This window comes from Nomascus leucogenys, chromosome 15, assembly GCF_006542625.1.
Source record: "Nomascus leucogenys isolate Asia chromosome 15, Asia_NLE_v1, whole genome shotgun sequence".
Lineage (NCBI taxonomy): Eukaryota > Metazoa > Chordata > Mammalia > Primates > Hylobatidae > Nomascus > Nomascus leucogenys.
Genome location: NC_044395.1, coordinates 4109671 through 4115670, shown reverse-complemented (window position 1 = coordinate 4115670; position 6000 = coordinate 4109671).

The window sequence follows — 6000 nt, the reverse complement described above, 5'->3', positions numbered from 1 at the left end:
AAACCCGTAAACTTCTCCCAGTCTTCGCAGGCTGGCTTTGTGCCAGAGCCATCCTCATCTAATTAGCCAGGCTTGTGTTCTGAGCCTTTGGATCTGAGGAGAAAGATTAAGGTCTTCTCAGGTCTTTTCTGAGCGTGCATCTTGCCCAGATGTGCATGGCATTTCTATCACCCCATATACACAGCTGTTTATACATGTCTTAATTCCCCAGTCTTACCTCAGTTTCTCCTCAGGGACTTAAATTGTCTACTCTACATTTCCATCTGTCAGCCCAGGTATCTACAAGTCTTAGTCTCTCTGCAGCTTTCCCAAGCAATGCCTGCTACTTCTCACTGCCTCAGCTCTGAGTTAGGTGCAAGAGACCAATCTTCAGGAAGCCCTCAGATAAGTTAGGACATTGTGAATACTCACTCCCTCCAATTCAAGTGATGGGATTGAGAACTGCCATCTCCTTCAGACCAAGATGGTGGCATGTCAGAGGAAGGAGGGAAAGGGTGAGTAAAAATACCCCAAAATTTTCTACCATTTTAAACTTGACTTATTTTTGATTGGGCATTTTCTTGACTGCTGTAGACCTTTGACTGTTTTTCATAGCTCATATAAGAATACTTTATCCTGTTTTTGTTTTTTTTGTTTGTTTGGTTGTTTTTTTGTTGTTGTTATGTCTCTCTGAGGGAACAAGGCTTGATACTCCCCAGTGTGCCATTTTGCTGATGTCACTCTCCATTATCATTTTTGTGACTCCTTCTGGCTGCTGGATACGCTTGACAGACCAAAATGAAGGCAGACAAGAGAGTCAAAAACTATGTCTCTTTTCATGTGCCATAACAGATGAATTTTTCCCATGAACAGTATCTATGCTACTCAGGAATGACAAGCTATAAAGAATGAGCATATATAAACAGAGGCCTTGGAAAGCCCCAACTCTTTAAATCTTAACCGCTATTCCAAAACATCAAACAAACCTATCCTTGTATAACCCTAATGTGAACTTTGATTTTGCCATGGTTGAGGTGATTTTGCCATGGTTGGTCCCAAAGCATATCTTGTTCTGGATAGGCAGCTGTGAAAATACTAACTTTCTTAGCTTGGGTTCCCCCGAAAGCAAAGTCGTTTATCTGGGAGGTGATTCCAAGTTGCAGAAAAGAGGGATGAAAGAGAATGAGAAACAGAAGAAGAGGCCAATGTAAGAATGTTGCACTGATGCTGCTGCCATGCACATTGAGAGCTAAATTTTGCTGATATTCCTGAGAAATATACAGAACCATCAACCCCCAGGAATTGCCCACAGAACAGATGGGAAGCCAGAGTATTTATTAACTGTCAAGGGTTTCCCTTGGGGAAATTAACTCCTTCTCTGATTTTCCTCTGAGCTGCATATGTACCTGGGCCTGTCTCTGAGGTATTACGCTGCAGGTGGGGCAGTAGTGGAGTCTGCCACTGGTCAAGGGTGTGTGGGAGCTGGCTAAAGTGGTACTCCGTGGCAACTGGGGATGCTGATGTGTGTTGGGAAGAGTCAAGATGTCCATAGAATGGCAGTCAGGTGACAGCCTCATAAGCATAGATGAGGTGCTCTACCCAACAGAACTCAACAGTGTAAATGTAGAATCTCATCTTTTCTTTTTCTCCTGTTTCCCTCCTCTACTTTTTCCTCGTCAAATTTCATCTATTTATAAAGAATATTCGTGCCATAATAATATGGAACTGAATTCCATGCTTTTCCAAGCCACTGCAGTTACACAAGTTGGCCCCCCACCACCTTGTTTTCTTAGCTTCTCAGTGACTGTTAACCAGAGATACATATTTCAATCCCAGAGAGCAGTCCATAGCATATTCTTGGGCTTTTCAGGGTAACTTTCTATATGTTGAAGAAGCAAGAACTCAGGGTTTTCCAAAAAGCTGTGGGTCCGAGTGGTTAATCTGTACTGGTTTGCATTAGTTTACGTGTGGGAAATGCAACACAAAGGAAGTGCCCAGCAACCCTGCACATAACGTGCAACCATTCATTCCGACTCTTTTCCCTGAGGATTTCTTTTGGCTGAACAGCAAGCTCTCTGGGCTCTGGAACCAGAGAACATCTCTAACATAACATAAACGCTGGGCAGCTGCTGGGAGCTGGAGAGGGCTCAGTCTGAACAGCTGTGTGAGGTTTGACCTTGGGGAAAACAACACCAAATCCCACCACCATAGGCTGGTTTCCATTTGGACTTAGTGCAAATGAGGCATAATAACAATTAAACAGATATACTTGGAAGGGAAGGAAATTAAAAAGGCATTTTATGTGGGGTAAGAAGAGTGGGTAAAGAGAAGAAATTTCGTGTATAATAGCTGAGAGAAGCTTTTCTGGAACTGATAGAGGTAAAAACTATTATGGGTTGTTAGCTTTATGAGAGTAGGAACTTTCACTTTTCCTTTATGTGATTCTGTACTGTTTAAGTACATTTGTTTATTACAAACATGCCCGATTTTCTAACCCATCCCCCTAGAACACAGAGAGACCCTGCAATTGTAGAAGTGTAGACATGTGAAAGGAGAGGGGTTGAGGGGTGAAGCTGTGTTTTAAGACAGCCACAGACACTGATTAGACAGCTTGGGATGCTTCTTTGAGTTGGATACTCAGTGGTAAACATCTTGGCTAAAAGATGTCCTGGGAAAGATTATATGAGGACTTGGGGCTTTAAATCTTGGGAGAAGACTTTTGTAAGATCACTTGAAATTCCCTAGGAATTGCTTACAGCACTATCATAAAAGGAACAAAAAAATCCATGTGAAAATATTAATCATAGGAGACTGGAAAGGCAAAGACATTTGTGGCTGTGGACAATTTCAAATAAATTTTGTTGCCTTCCTTAAGCAATGCCAGCTGTGGGCCTGCTTTCTCAAACCAAGATGAACTGTAAGAGAAGAAAGGGGAGGAAAAGTCCCTCCCCCATACAGAGTTCAAGTGTGTCTGAATTAAGGCAGCTAAATTCTATTATTTTCATGTTCCTCAAATCACTATTGCAGGGTGGGGCTCATAAAGGCATAATAAATGTTTGTTCAACTAAATATTTCAATGACCCAAAGTCTATGTGGATTAAGAAAATTAAAATTATGTTCTATTTTCCTATTGAATTTGAATCCTGAGACTTTACTAAGCTTTCTCATTGTGTTTTTAAATGGTTTCTTAAACAAGTTTACCCAAAGGCTTGGGTCATTCAACGAATGTGTTTGCTTTATGGCATAGCTTAGCATGAGCTTTGCTGTCAGATGTGAGTTCTGGCTCCACCATTTACTAGTTATTTGACTGGGAAAATGGTTTAGCCTATTTAAAAGCGAAGTTTCTTCAGTTACAGAGTGGGTTTAATAACTGTACCTAATCTATGGAAGTTTGGTGATTAAGTGAGATAATACTTATAGAATACCTACCTCAGTATTTTTCACAGAGAAAGCAATGAATGTTAATTGTAGTTGGTCATCAATATCCTCCTCCTCTTCTCCTTCATTATCTAGAAGAGGGGTGGGTAAACTAGGGACCACTGCTAGCTTTTGTAAATAAGTTTTATTGGAACACAGCCATGTCCATTTGCTTATGTATTTTCTATAGTGGCTTTCATTCTACAGGGCAGAGTTGAGTAGTGGTGATAGAGACCATATGACCCGCAAAGCCTAAAATATTTACTATCTGGCCCTTTACAGAAAAAGTCTGCTGATCCTTATTCTAGAAGGAAGAAAATCTAGGGATGTGTTTGTACTTTTCCTGAGCTTAAATTACCAGAAACTCATAGCTTTGATTTGAAGAAACTAGATGAAGAGTTTGAATAAACCCTTAAAGCATGGAACATTATGTTTTCTTCATAGATTTAAAAAATATGCTTAGAGGCAGAGATGATCACATGCTAAGAAAGACATGGGGAATCTTTATTTTTTATTTTATTTTATTTATTTATTTTTTATGAGACGGAGTCTCGCTCTGTTGCCCAGGCTGCAGTGCAGTGGCACAATCTCGGCTCACTGCAAGCTCTGCCTCCTGGGTTCACGCCATTCTCCTGCCTCAGCCTCTCCGGGTAGCTGGGACTACAGGCGCCCGCCACCACGCCCAGCTAATTTTTTTGTATTTTTAGTAGAGACAGGGTTTCACCATGGTCTCGATCTCCTGACCTCGTGATCCGCCCGCCTTGGCCTCCCAAAGTGCTGGGATTACAAGCGTGAGCCACCGAGCCCGGCCGACATGGGGAATCTTTAAACCTAAACATTTTACCTGAAGAGAAAGAACAGTTAGAATCTTTTGGCTTAACAGAAAAGCCACAGAAGCAAGCAGAGAAATCCTAATGAGTTAGAGGACAATCATTTCCAAGGATTTTGAGTGTGTCTTAAGTTATTTTATTGAAATAAAAATTCCTTTTTCTGAGTTCAGAGGCATAATCTGGAGAAGGTCAGAGAGCACTTATAGCCAGGAAGTGTTTGCACATAATAACAGATATGCTATTTGTTCCCAGGAATTTTTTTTTCTTTAAACCTCAGAGTTAACATAGTCAAATACAGAGCAAGTGGAATTCCTGCTCTGTAATTCTAAAATTGTCTTTTTAGACTCATAGAAGAGAAAACAATCTAAAAAAAACCACCTGGAAGAAAGGGTGACTACAGTTGATGACAACAGATTGAAAAGAGAATTAAAAAGGGTCAAAAAACCCACAATGCTTTCAAGATTAGATAAAAACTGCTCTGGGCAGATGAGCTAGAGAGGGTAAGAAAGACAGAGGACCTGCCTAAAGAGAAGGGTTGGTATGGCTCAACATGAGGCCAGGGGAACCATAAGGACAGCGTTAGTGATAGCATTAGAAGTTGGCTGGCTTCGGGCCACAAGCACCACCCTTCAGTGGGGCTTTGTGAGCCACACAAGAGTTGAGTGAGGGGACCACCACCCTTTCCTGAACACATGACATGTGTCTCTTGGCCTAAGGGGCTATTTTAGATGATCTTGTCTAGAAGGAATGATGGACGGCCCTTTGTGCCCTTAAACTTTGCTCATCTCTTTTCAAACTACCGCATATAATTCTCACGTTAAGGGCTAAGGGTGTGTGTGCATAAACAGAGAGTGGGACCTTGGCTACTGCAGAGTTGAAGTAAGGTAGAACTAACAGTTCCCAGTGTCTGTCCTGGGGCTGGAAGACAGTGCAGGGTTGATGTTAGCTGTAGATCTCCCCCAAACCAAGACTGTGGTGGGATCCAGCCTGTGGAACATAGTAATGGTTAAGAGGTTGTTAGGAAATTGATATGCAGAAGTTCCCAAGCATTTCTCATTTGTCTCTTAGCTTGTCCTAAGGTGTGTAACAGTGATCATGTAAAGCACTGGAAATACTGCTTGCAGGGCAAGTGCTCAATGCATGATCGCTAGTTGATTTTTTATTTTTCAGGGAAACAGAACAGATATGTTAGATATAGATATATACAAGAGGGGATTTACCATGGGAATTGGCTCACACAATTCTGAAGGCTGGTGAGTCCCATGATAGGCTTGTCTGTAGATTGGAGAACCAGAGAAGCTGGTGGTATGATTCAATCTGAGTTCAAAGGTCAGAGAACCCTGGTGGGGGATGAAAAGAGGAGGTGCTGATATAATTCCTGGAGTTCAAAGGCTCAAGAACTTGGAGTCTGATATTCAAGGGCAGAGAAGATGGATGTACCAGCCCCCAAAGAGAGGGAAAATTCACCCTTCCTCTACCATTTTGTTGTCCTCAGTGGATTGGATGATACCTACCCAACACTGGTAAAGGCAGATTTTCTTTATTCAGCCTATTGACTCAAATGCTAATCTCTTCCAGAGACACCCTCACAAACACATTTAGAAATAATGTTTCACCAGCTATCTGGGCATCCCTTAGCTCAGTCAGGTTGACAAATAAATTAACAAACACATTGTTATTATTTTTATGGTTGAAACCAAACTGAAAACTTTGTTTTTTGCTGTTTAGCAAATAAATTCTATCTGTTTTTTAAAAACAAACAAGCAAAAGGCAC